Source organism: Octopus bimaculoides, chromosome Z (genome assembly GCF_046866305.1).
Source record: "Octopus bimaculoides isolate indiv1 chromosome Z, ASM4686630v1, whole genome shotgun sequence".
NCBI lineage: Eukaryota > Metazoa > Mollusca > Cephalopoda > Octopoda > Octopodidae > Octopus > Octopus bimaculoides.
The window spans coordinates 38,289,691-38,303,705 of NC_142944.1; the positions used below are offsets into that span (position 1 = coordinate 38,289,691).

The following is a 14,015-nucleotide window of genomic DNA, read 5'->3' on the forward strand; positions in this document are numbered from 1 at the left end:
TACCTAACAAATACGAAGAAGAAGAAGAAGAAGAAGAAGAAGAAGAAGAAGAAGAAGAAGAAGAAGAAGAAGAAGAAGAAGAAGAAGAAGAAGAAGAAGAAGAAGAAGAAGAAGAAGAAGAAGAAGAAGAAGAAGAAGAAGAAGAAGAAACAACAAAAGCTATAAAACAAATGAAATCCAAACTAAAACTAGAACAGCAACGGATCATGATAAAACGATGGCAAGAAAAGCCCCTACATGGTAAATACTGGGCTAAACTAAATGCAAAAGAAATACACAGAGAAAAATCCCAGCAATGGTTGAGAAGCTCAGGACTCAAAGCAGAGACTGAAGGATTTTTAATTGCTGCACAAGACCAAAGCCTCCCCACCAGAAATTACCAAAACATATAATGAATGAAACATAACAAGTAACTGTAGAATTTGTGGAGTTGGACAAGAAACAATAAATCATATTATCTCTGGCTGCCCAGTCCTGGCTAAGAAGGAATATATTCACAGACACGACAGAGCTGGGACCTATATACACTGGAAGCTATGCCAACACTATGGAATAACAACAGAAAAAAGATGGTATAAACACACGCCAGAAAAGGTCACAGAAAACGAGAAAGCAACCATACTCTGGGATATGCCAATACACACAGATAGAGAAATTAAGGAAAATAGACCAGATATAGTTGTCAAAGATCACGAAGAAAAAAAATGCTTTCTAATTGATGTATCAATACCAGCAGATGACAACGTCTCTCTAAAACAAATGGAAAAACTTTCAAAATACAAAGACCTGGAAATAGAGGTAACTCGAATGTGGAATCTAAAAACAGAAACAATTCCTATTATAGTAGGTGCCTTAGGTATAATAAAATATATTCAAACAAATACATAACAAAAACACCAGGACTTACAAATATATATAACATACAGAAAATTGCACTACTAGGCACAGCACACATCTTACGCAAAATACTTTGAATACAGTAACCATAAGAGCACCACAGCAAACCACAGCACATACCCAAGGCGCACAGAGCTGCGCTCGGTAGTGAAGTGAAAGCACATTATAAAAATAAAACTACTGAACAATAATAATAATAATAATAATAATAATAATAATAATAATAATAATAATAATAATAATAATAATAATAATAATAATAATAATAATAATAATGAAAACTCGTGCTAAAACTGCTGCCGTAGATATTCTTACTGATAAATGGCAAGAAAGACCTATCCATGGAAAATACCCAAAGAGAGCTAATAATGTCGATGTTGACAAAGCCCTTATCCATCAATGCTTAATGGTTTCTGGCTTAAAATCAGAAACAGAAGTGTTTATCATAGCAGCCCAAGATCAATGCCTACCTACAATGAACTACCAGGCCAACATATTAAAGAATGGAAGCTGCCCAACATGTCGTGTATGTCAACAATAAAATGAAACCATTGATCATGTTGTCTCCATGTGCAGTCTTCTTGCACCTACAGAGTATCTTAACAGGCATGATAGAGCTACAAAATATATTCACTGCGTAATTTGCAAAAACCTGGACCTGGCCCATGATAAGAACTGGTGGAAACACACACCACTTCCAGTGCTTGAAAATGATCACATCTCACTGCTCTAGAACTTCACCATTCAAACTAACAGAAAGATAGATGAAAATAGGCCAGACTGCAGACAAAAATCACGCCTCCTCATTGATATGGTTGTCCCAATAGACCTACCAAAAACTGAGCAAGTATAAACATCTTGAAATAGATATTGGCAAAATGTGGAACCTGAAGACTAAAACAATACCTGTTGTCATAGGTGCCCTAGGAATTCTAGCAAAAGGGGCTGATTGCTACCTAACTCGGATACGAGGATACCCCAAAATGGTAGGAATTCAAAAGATAGTGCTCATGGGAACTGCCCATATCCTACGTAAAATACTGTCTATGTAATCTCAAATTTTAAATGAAACTCATAATTTTCTTATGTTTTCTTAAGTATTCTCTAGAACAATACTATGTGCAAAACCAAATATATGACACCCTAGGCATAACACCAGCATGAACTTCTATAGATGAAGACAAATATCGTCAAATGTAAATAATGTAAATAAAGTGTCATATGGATCACGGTTGAGAACCATTGATGTACATTGTTGATTAGTTTCGATTGAATTTTACTTGCTTTCAGTTAGTTTCTTCTGATGCTGGAGTTTTTCGCTGATGGCCTTCACTTCCCGTTTGAGAGCAATTAACCGGTATTTTAATGTTCTCTTTATATTAAAATCCTTTTTCTGCTTTACTTTTCATTCTTTGTTGGTGGAGAACGTATTTATTTCTCAAGTTACATGTGATTGGAAACACGACATAATTGATAGTTTTCTGTACATCGATGATCCCCTTTTCAATATTCAAAGTCCCACAGTGGCACTATTTTATTGTTATTGTTTTACATTTCTTCAATTTTTTTTCTCTGTATCGCCATTGTGTTGTGTTGCAATCATTGAGATAAGTATGCCTTTACATTATCTTTATATTTCGTTAGGAACTCATTCATTTTCGCTTTATTTTATTTATTTATTTACATTTGTTATTTATTTGTTTACATTTGTTAAAAATCCTCATTGATAGAGTTTTAGGTTGGTTGGGCCACGTACACAGGATAAATAACAACAGAATCCCCAGACAACTTCTTTACTTCCAACTATGCAAGGGGAAAAGAAACCATGAAAGACTTATACTGAGATTCAAAGATACTACAAAAAGTAATATAAAGTAGAAAGGAACTGATCGTGATAAATGGCAAACCCAAGCGAAAAAGCGACCAATATGGAGAAAGTTTATCAAGTCACCAAAGCCATGAGCAATCTCAAGCAATAGTTTTGATAGTGAAATTATTTTCTCTTGAAATATTTCATTAAGAATATTCTTAAATGATTAGATACGACGTTCTGACAACTATTAGGAAATTTTTTCTTTTATCGTTTCTCTTGTTGCAAAATATGCTGACAATATGTTGATAGTCAGCATGGATATGTGTCGACATGCAGCGGTCAGTTTCATTATTAGGCTCTATTATAGTAGTAGTAGTAGTAGTAGTAGTAGTAGTAGTAGTAGTAGTAGTAGTAGCAGCAGCAGCAGCAGCAGCAGCCGTAGTTATTGTTGTAGTCATGCCTGAAGTAAGACAATGTATGTATATGAAGGTATATGTGTTTTTATATGTGTTTGTATGAATGTGTTTATGTAAGTAAATATGAATGTATAATATTTATGTATATATGTACGTACGTGCGTATGTGTGTACGTAGTATGCATGTATGTATGTGTGTATGCATGCATGTATGTATGTATGCATGTATGTATGTATGTATGTATGTATGTATGTATGTACGTATGGATGGATGGATGGATTTGGTTATTCAGTTTTATTCCAAGATTTCTTGTCAATAGAGAAAGATCCAGTTTCTAACCGAGATCCAACGCTCCTTCACTGGAATTTCAGCAACACCAACAGGGTATATCTGCATGTATGTGTGTATATGTAGAGTATCTGGAGTCAGTGCATATGCACATTTGTGTTTTGTTTTATGTATATACTCTCACGCGTATAGTTGCATATCTAGACATGCTCGTATATGCTTAAATGATAAATGCCTGGAAAGTTTTACAAATTTTTACAGTTCCAGTGATGGATTGGATCTGTAGTCTTCGAATCAGCTTTCTCCTTTCTGGCTTTGAGAAGCCTAATTTCTCAAGATTGGTTCTTTGGCGGTGTGTTACATATCCCAGTACCCCAATAATTACTGGTAGTACTCCAATAATTACTGAAGCTGTAATCTGGATACAGTAACTGTAGATTTTTCAATAATTCAGCGTAGGTATTTTGTTTTCAACTGATCTTTAGCTTTATATTAACATCCGATGGGCAGCTAATTTGTACTACTGTACGCAGCTTTTCTTCCTTGTCCTAAATCACTATGTCAGGGCTATTATTTTTGAAAACTTTTGAGGCTTTCACTGGGACATTTCATCTGTATTCTTTTATATTATGAGTGACTATGGCCTCTACCATATTGTGGGTTCTTATTTCTTTGGCTTCAGGGTTATCCTTCCAACGGATCTCATTATATAGAACATTAGCTTCAACATTCATGTCTTATCGGTAGATGATACCAATTTCTTTATTACCCACAGGGGGCTAAACATAGAATGGTACAAAACAACTGATTGGGATCAGTAATGCGAATGGTTTACATAAAATATCACTTTAAAAATTATATAAAATATAAAAAATCGAATGATATTAACAGTACGTTAGACAACACAAATGAAGCGATGATCAGGCCACGCTCCGACCCCACAAGCCCCGATCCATCGCTTTGTTATTTTTCTTTTCTTTATGCTTACAGCACCTAGGTTTCCCAAGCGGTCACCCATCTAAGTACTCACTAGGCTCGACGTTGCTTAACTTCGGTGACCGGACGAGAACCGATGCCTCAGCGTGATATGGCCGTAGACAATACCGCTTATGTATGCTATGCATGTATGTATGTATGCTATGTATGTATGTTTGTATGTATGTATGTATGTATGTATGTGTGTATATGTGTGTATACCTTATGTATGTACAACAGTTTTTATTTGTTTTGCATTGAAAACTCGGCTGTGCCCTAGTTTTATGTTTTGTATTAAGATAGGGTTTATTTTGCATAAATTTATTTAGTAATTTTACCGTTGGTTTAAAATAGCAATATTCCAGCGTTGATCCTCATATACGGTTATCAATAGAATTGTGAGTCTGAAGATTGACACACGGTCGAATGACCATCAATAACAAGACCAAACAAGGTAGAAATCAATTGATCGGCGCTGGATATAGTGGGGAATTGTCTCCCGCTACTGATATAAACAAGGGGCCATTTTAAACTCAAGAGCCAATATGAGAGTTTCTCTCACGTAATCTTCCACAATATAGTTTGTACTTCACGTTTAAGTGGGGATTAATATTACCTCTTGGTATTTACACTGCCTCTGCCACTAATATATAGTTTTTAACAAGCTAACTCCCTAATCGTGACACTAGCACCTATTCTGGCGCTCTCAATCTATATACCGTTGGGGGTAAGATGAATTGCTGCTGTCTCTAGCGGTCGAGCATCCATCACTGAAAAGAACAAATAAGGTCGAAATAACGTGACCTGGTGGTCTCGGCGCTGGAGGTGGCGGAAAATTATAAATGATTACAGGACAGAAATGTAATACGGCAAAGAGTTACTCAAAAAGCAAGTCTATACGCAGCAGAAGACTGGACTTCACATGCATTAGTAAGAAGGCCATTGGCTACGACGGCAATAGTAAAAGTTGTTGGTATTTAGTAGTAGTAGTAGTAGTAGTAGTAGTAGTAGTAGTAGTAGTAGTAGTAGTAGTTATTGTATATTGGTGCGAAAAAAACTGAGACGGAAAACAGAGTTGAACTGATTCTGATTGCGTGAAATAGAAACACTTTTTCAAAATAAATCTCTTCAGCAATGAGAATAAAAATAACTCTCCAAGTTGCAACAAGGTCATTGATTACTAATAATCTCTTACATGAAAATGTCTTTTGTTTTACTTTTGTTTAGTCCTCACCTATCGGATGTTGACCATACCAATGATCGAATGCATTTCAAATGTGGTCATTTTGTCTGTTCCAAGTTATTCAAAATGTGGAGTATGATTATGTGAGATCTGTCTGCTATTTCTCGTACATTGCACGACTGAGCAGATGAGTCCTCGTAAAGAGTTCATTCCTGGGCATGTTTTTTGTTGAAATAATTGTTTTTACATCTGGACACTTCCAATTATTAACGTGAACTTAATTGTGAAGTAAGAACTGGTTTGCTATTACAATATCATTCTAATACGCGATTTCTCTCTCTATTTGTCATAGGTTTTAAATTTAAAAGATTCACACAGATTCAAAGAAAGAGGAAAGAAATGATGAAGAAAAAGAAAATAGGAAAAAAAGGGGCGGGGTAAAGGAGCGGAAGATGGAGGGAGATCGAGCGATGGGCCACATATTCCATAACTGTTGGAGAGCTCAGCCGCGCCCCGCGCTAATGACCGCGATGGCGTTACCAGCGACACTCTCTACACCAGCTATTCCACCTCACGGGGCTAATTTCTCCGATAGGTCAACGTTATCCCTATTTTGCAGAGAAAATTGGTAGTATGAGGTCCTAGTTAACTTGTCCGATGCAAACTGATAGCGTCAAGGAAGGCACCTATATTTATTGATTTTACTCTCCTACACATTACAGGCAGCGACATCCAGGTTTGCAGGTGATGCTGCAAGGCTGGAACCGGAGTACGTGTCGCTCCACGTCACGTCCCAGACTAGAGATCTGCTTGCCTTGAATGGAAAGAGGGTTGCTCCATCGGGGTTATTACCATTCTCATGATCGAGATCTGCCGGTTTTATGTTGAAACGAGAACCTAGTCTCATCAGAATGATTATGTCATTGTGTCATTCAGAAAGGCCTATTGGGGGAACGCTCCACGCTAAGGCTTTAGAATAAAGGATGCAGGCCTAATTCGACTACTACCGTTCTGCAGTGACGTTTGTGCGGCTTGCACAGTATATGTTGGTGTCTTTTTGACTCGACTTAGCGAGATACATGGACGATATTGTAGTAGTAAATTTCTCATAAAAAGTAGTTTCAAGATGCTTGCGAACACTGTGTAACAAAATTTTTAATTTTTAATTTTCTTTTTATTTATTCATTTATTGTCTTTGATCAGTAAGTGTTATTTCTTATTTTTTTCTATCCGAAAATCAAAGTAACTGACTATTATTCCTTCCAAACTTTGCATTTGTTACCTGGATATCAATATTTTGAAATTGACTTATTTTCCATTACATTTCAGACAGATTCAGGGCTGAGTTGCTGAAGCAGAAATATCGTTATAGCAAATGTTTTGCTCGGTAGCACAGATTGGCTGTCAGTTGCTTGACTTGAAGTTCTTGAGCATGTTCCTTAGTGGCTGACAATATGTGTATCTCTGATGATGAGCAAGAGTAGTTAGGGAGCATCATAACCATGTGTTGAGAGGGAGTTTTTGAGGTTTGAATAAATGTACTAAAGAAAAGTTTTAATGAAATATTAGCCATTTTACATTTCTGGGGGTAAACAAATAGGAAATAACAGTTGCTACTTAAGGACAAAATTCGTGTTACACAGTGTAACTTTTGAAGGTGCATAAAATTTGGACAACAACCTGTTTATTCGGAATTTTATTTAAGTAACTCACAGTGTAATGGAAAACATTTGATCCCCATCGAATACAAACATTAGCAAACTGTCCACTTAAAAATACATGACAAATGAAAGCTTAGATAATGAATGTTTTCTATTAAATATGTAGAATGCAACAGGTTTTTCATACACAGAGCCATTCGTTCGTTTCATAAACGCTTTAGAGAGCACATAAAAAAACCCATTTCGACAGCTGTCAGACCACAGAAGTTATGGTTTTCTATCAAGGTCTTCGCTAGAAACATCGGTGGTAACTTATGTATTCAAAAAGTAATATTTATTAGGCTCCTGCAACCACAGTCGAATAATTTACCAGGAGCTTCTCAACTGTCAAAATTTTATAGCATGATATAAATTTTGCAGTTGATACAGCCATTGCAATGCATGTGTTTCTAGAAATACCACCAGTTTTAGCGTTTTTCATACTTTATTTCTTAATTGAAATTGTTTTTGCTTCAAATTTATTATGTCCTTTTAAAACGATATATTAAATGAATATATTTTTCTTTGCTTTAGCATTTATATTTTATTTGTTTCAGTCATTAGACTGCGGTCATGCTGGGGCACCGCCTTGAAGAATGTTCAGTCCTTTTTTTTAAAGCCAGGTACTTATTCTGTCGGTTTCCTTTGCTGAACTGCTAAGTTACGGAGATGTAAAGATGCCAAAACCAGTTGTCAAGTGGTGGAATGGGGACAAACACAGACACACAGACACACGCACACACATACACACACGCACGCACACACACACACACATATATATATACATATATATATGACGGCCTTCTTATAGTTTCCATCTTCCAAATCTACTCACAAGGCTTTGGTCGGCTCAAGACTATAGTAGAAGACACCAAGGTGCCACGCAGCGGGACTGTACTCGGAGCCATTTTGTTGGGAGGCAAGCTTCTTAACACATAGTCACATTACTTTTCTTAACTTTTCTATTTCTTATAGTATTTTTAAAAAGATATTCAGGCGATTTATAAGTATTATTTCTGACAGTAAAAAAGATCACAATTTACGAAACAAACAGCTAATAAATGAACTGAAAGTAAAAGATGAAAAATAATTAACGTGAAGAGGTCCATTCACATGTTTATGCAACACACCTGGCGATACTGCGGATGATGACCTGGCCAAGACAGTGGAACAGTCAAGTGTCCCACCAAGCATCATCTTCAGTGAGACGAGACACTAACAAAGTCAAAATTTTATGTTAGCGTCCCAGGGCGCCGGACGTCTCAAAAACCAAACTTTGAAAGTACAAAAGATGTAACGACAGATAATGACATTTCAGTATCGCATTCTGTACGTCTGCAATTCTGTTTCATTACACATTTAACCTCATCAGGTATCGACTTTTTTCTTATTTTTATATTTTATTGTTTTATTCTTTTACTTGTTTCAGTCATTAGATTCTGGCCATGCTGGAGCACCGCCTTGAAAAATTTCAGTCGAGCGAATCGACCCCAGTACATGTTTAAAGCCTGATACTTGTTCTGTCTCTCTCTTTTCTATAGGAACATTTTGTCGAAGTGCTAGATTACGGTTGCGTAAACACGTCAACTCCGGCTGTTGTCAAATTATTGTGGGAACAAGCACAGACACACACACACACACGCACATACTTCTTTCAGTTTTCGTCTATCAAATCTATTTACAAGACTTTGGTTGGCCCGAAGCTATTGTGCAAGACACAGCCATACTTGCACTCATATATGTGTGTGCGTGTGTGTGTGTTTGTGTTTCTGTGTGTATGTGTGTGTGTGTGTGTGTGTGTGTGTGTGTGTGTGTGTGTGTGTGTGTGTGTGTGTGTGTGTTTACATATAAGACGGGCGTCTTTCAGTTTCCGTCTGCTACATCGACTCACAAGCTTTTGTCGGTCCGAGGCTTCAATAGAAGAGACTTGCTCAAGGTATCACGCAGTGGGACTGAAACCGGAACCATGCGATTGGGAAGTACGCTTCCTACCACACAGCCACGCCTGATTTGTTTTGGGAAAGTAAAGAAAATACGATCTGAATCTTCTCAACTTCTTCCTCTATTTAATCTCCTTAGCCAGGGGCAGTATACACAATAATACGGTTATATACTAACTTAAGGAATCTACTGCTATTCGAACTTCCGTACAGTGCGTCTCAATGAGACAGAACTTTACAGTAGTAATATCAGGCCAGGAATTACATGAACCTATCATTGATTGAGCCGAGAGTGTTAAAGTAGAGTAAGATTAATATATATTAACAACAAAGGCAGTAGTGATATCGGGAGGTAATATGTATCCGCACTTAAACATGGGATGTTCTGTTAGAACAAATTATACTGCGGTAGATACGATGAGAGAAACTCTTATATTGTCTTTTTGGTGCAAAATGCACTCTTGTTTATATTGCTAGCGAGACCACCAGATCACATGATTTCAACCTTCTTTGGTCTCGTTGGTGATGGACGCTCGGCCGCTAGAGACAACAGCGATTCACCTCATCGCCAGCAATATATAGATTGAGAGTGCCAGAACAGGCGCTGGTGTCACAATCAGGCAGTTAATTCGTTAACAAACACATATATTAGTGACATAGGCAGTGTTAATACCGAGAGGTAATATTTAGTCCCACTTAAACGTCGATGTTCTATTAGGGATTTATCTTCCCACTGGTGATATAACAAGAAAGCTTTGTTTTACTAAAAAAAAAAGCAATATGAGCATTTCTCTCATGGTAACTACCGCTGTATAGTTTGTTCTAATAGAACATCTACGTTTAAGTGGGGTTGAATATTCCCTTCTGTATTAATGCTGCCTCTGTTTACAAAAACTGAAGATTGAAGTTTTATGCTTCGTGTAGTACATTAGTCCCAACCGAAAAGCGTTCAGGGCCTGATATTCTAAAAATTCATCATAGCGTCCTCCACTCGAGTGTGTTCTCGGGGTCCTCTCTTGACGCACAACCCAATTTGAATAAATCTGTCCAATTGGCATAAAACATGTCCTGTCTAAAACCACTAGCGCTATCACAAAAAGAAACTATTACCACCAACAGATCCGGCGCGAAGAATTGTGGGGCCCTATTAGGGAATTGTCTATGGGGACCTCTACTCTAAAAAAGCTGAAGATTGACGTGTAGTACGCCAGTCGCAGCCAAAAATCGTTGTAGGTTTCAGGCTTCATCGTTAGCCCACAATGATATACTAAAAATTCATCATCGCGTCCTCCGCTCGAGCATGTGTGTTGGGCCCTCTCTTGACGCGGGATCCAGTTTGAACAAATTTATCTAATTGGCTTAAAATCGGTCCAGTTCCCTTTCCAGCTAATTATATAAGAAGGTAACTGACGTGCTAATTTGCAGTAACTCGAGCTGCAAAAAGTAGCAACAAAATACCTCTCAAATCAATAACCTGTAACCTCATTTAAAAAAGGCTTTCTTTTTGTGTTGTCTCACCTTATTCGCTGTTAAAACGTCATTCCTATGGCTTTGTCTTTTTCATTTTCCTTCATTTATTAGTGTATGATCAGTAATATTTTTTCACCTCTTTGGCCGTGTTCGAACTTGTTTGTTTTCGGATCAAATTAAAGCCAGAAATAAAAAATGCGCAATCATTTTTTATTTAGAAATTCATTATAAATTCAAAATGGAATTATTTCGTAAAATGACTCTATTCTCTAAACCCAGCATCAGTAACACCTTGAAATAATGTCCAAAATAAAAATGAATTAATTTAGTTAAACTTAGAAAACATTACAATTCTCGGAGCAATGTGTGTGTATGTAAATATATATATATATATGTATATTCTTTTATTCTTTTACTTGTTTCAGTCATTTGACTGCGGCCATGCTGGAGCACCACCTTTAGTCGAATCAAATCGACCCCAGGACTTATTCTTTGTAAGCCTAGTACTTATTCTATCGGTCTCTTTTTGCCGAACCGCTAAGTTATGGGAACTTAAACACACCAGCGATGTTGGGGGACAAACACAGATACACAACATATACACACATACACATATATATACATATATACGACGGGTTTCTTTCAGTTTCCGTCTACCAAATTCACTCACAAGGCTTTGGTCGGCCCGAGGCTATAATAGAAGACACTTGCCCAAGGTGCTACGCAGTGGGACTGAACCCGGAACCATGTGGTTGGTAAGCAAGCTACTTACCACACTGCCACTCCTGCGCCTATTACACAGCCACAAATTATGGGGGTTTAGTTCACAAGTGATCTAAACGATTAGGCACGCTAGGTAAATGCTGTAGGGCCCCAAGGTTATAGACGAGACGGTAGTTATGGAGCCATTGCAGATTTCTGACGCAGCGGATATATAAGTATTAAAAAGGGCAACAAACATTTATGCTTCTTTTTACTTCTTTCTTTCCATCTCCTTATCCTTTTACTCACTTCCTCTATGTCGTCATCTCATTAATATATAACATTCTCATTTTCTCTATTTTCCCCCCATTTGTCTCTGATATCCCAAACTCATGGATATCCCAGAAACAGCTGTAAGACTGAATTTTTTCCCAGTAATAATATTGTATATGACTTGAGATGTTTGCCTTGTCTTAATGTTTGTTGTCTCCTCTAACGATAATATATAGAATATGAGGGGTTTAGTTCACTGGTGATATACATTTATATACAGATATGTGCGTGTATGTATATATATATATATACACACACACACACACACACACACACACACACACACACACACACACACACACACACACACACAAACAAGACTGATATAACTGCATGCGTATGTGTGTGTGGGTGTTAATGTGAGTGTAAATATTTCTGTCAGTTGTACAATTATCTGTTTTGTATCTATATATCCATTTATTTATCTATCTACCGACCTACATATTTATCAATCTATCAGCCTACATTCCTGTCTGTCTGTCTGTCTGTCTGTCTGTCTGTCTGTCTGTCTATCTATCTATCTATCTACTTACATTCCTACCTCCCTACCTGCCTGCCTGCCTGCCTGCCTCTCTCTCTCCTCTGTCTATCTATCTATCTATCTATCTATCTATCTATCTATCTATCTATCTACTTACATTCCTACCTCTCTACTTACCTCCCTACCTCCCTACCTGCCTGCCTGCCTCTCTCTCTCTCCTCTGTCTATCTATCTATCTATCTATCTATCTATCTATCTATCTATCTATCTATCCCCTGGCCTGGCAGTGCTATCGAGAAGCACTACCCGTTCGGGATAAGCTCTACAGGCATGGCTCGAGAAACACGGGGCCGACCTGTCCGAGATGCCGGCAGAGCGACGAAACCGTTCTGCACGCACTCGTACAGTGTCCCACCATTTCCGAGCTGTGGGCTTACGTCGAACAACTGCTATCGCGTGTGGGACGAGTCGGTCTATCAGCCGAGTCTATCGTGAATATTGTCGCGCCTCCTTCCTTTAAACGGGAAGGAAGAGCTATTTTCATCGTCCTTGTGGCTATGGCGAAAGAATGTGTATGGTGGACGCGTCTGAAAGGTCTAGAGACAAAGACTTTCCTCTCTGGGCAATCTCTCATCAACTTCTTCAAGTATCACCTGAAGAGGAAGTTGAGAGTAGAAAGGGAAGTCTTGTCTAGTGAATGCTTCAAAAAAAGATGGGTGAATGTAGCAAGGATGGCACGTGTGAACGACGGAGCCATCTTGAGCATAACCCTATGAACAAGAAAAAAAAAAAAATAAAACAAAAAGGCAAAAGAGAGTCACTTACTGTTATAGTTTCTTCAATGAGAATATTGACCAAGGTCACCGTGGTCTTTTCCGTAGGCTTTTCCTTCCACGGCTAAACCTAAACTGTCCTCCCCTCTTTTTACACGAGAACATTACTGTGTGATACACGATCCCTATTGATCGGCCTTTCCTTTTCTTTTTTTTTCGATCCCTTTTGATCGAACTGCCCCTTTTTCCCTTCCTACGATCCCTTTTGATCGACACCACCAATTTTTTTTTTTTTTTTTTTTTTTTTCCTTCCTTCCCCCTCCCAAAAAGAAAAGCTCTACATTGTATTTGTCCCATCTTCGTTGAGCCCTATGTGGCTAATAAAAGAAATGTATCTATCTATCTATCTATCTATCTATCTATCTATCTATCTTTAAAACCACATTTAAAACAAATACATATACTATTTGCAAACAACAATACCAGTAAACATCTTTATATGTTCAACATATTTTCGTCTTTCACTATTTTCCCATTTTGATCTTTTAGTAAAGATATCAATCAATAAAAAACATACTTTCACACTCCGTTACAAATACAAAATTTCTGTACATATTTACACATGCACAGATTATATAGATATTAGATCCTCTACTGTGTACACGTGATGGTAATCAAACACGTCCGCTCTCCCACTCATATGCATATATAAATACACATACGCATACCCATACAACTATTCCATTTCTCAGACACGCACTCATATACACATATACACATATACACATATACACATATGCACATATACACATATACACATATATACATAGCGTATTTATTGACATTAACGGAACTAACACTCAATAGCATACAAAACCACATTCACTCCCCTCTCTTTCTCTCTTTCTTTTTTCTATATCCGTTCTGTCAGTTACTATCATATATGTGTGTGAATATATACACACACACATCCATATATATATATATATATATATATAGATATATATATATATATATATATATATATATATATATATATATAT

The 14,015-nt window shown here is 37.3% G+C and overlaps 1 pseudogene; it reads right to left on the minus strand.

Moving 5' to 3' along the window:
- Positions 1-4,396: 4,396 nt before the first annotated feature.
- On the minus strand, positions 4,397-4,514 carry LOC128249645 (5S ribosomal RNA; annotated as a pseudogene).
- Positions 4,515-14,015: the final 9,501 nt, after the last annotated feature.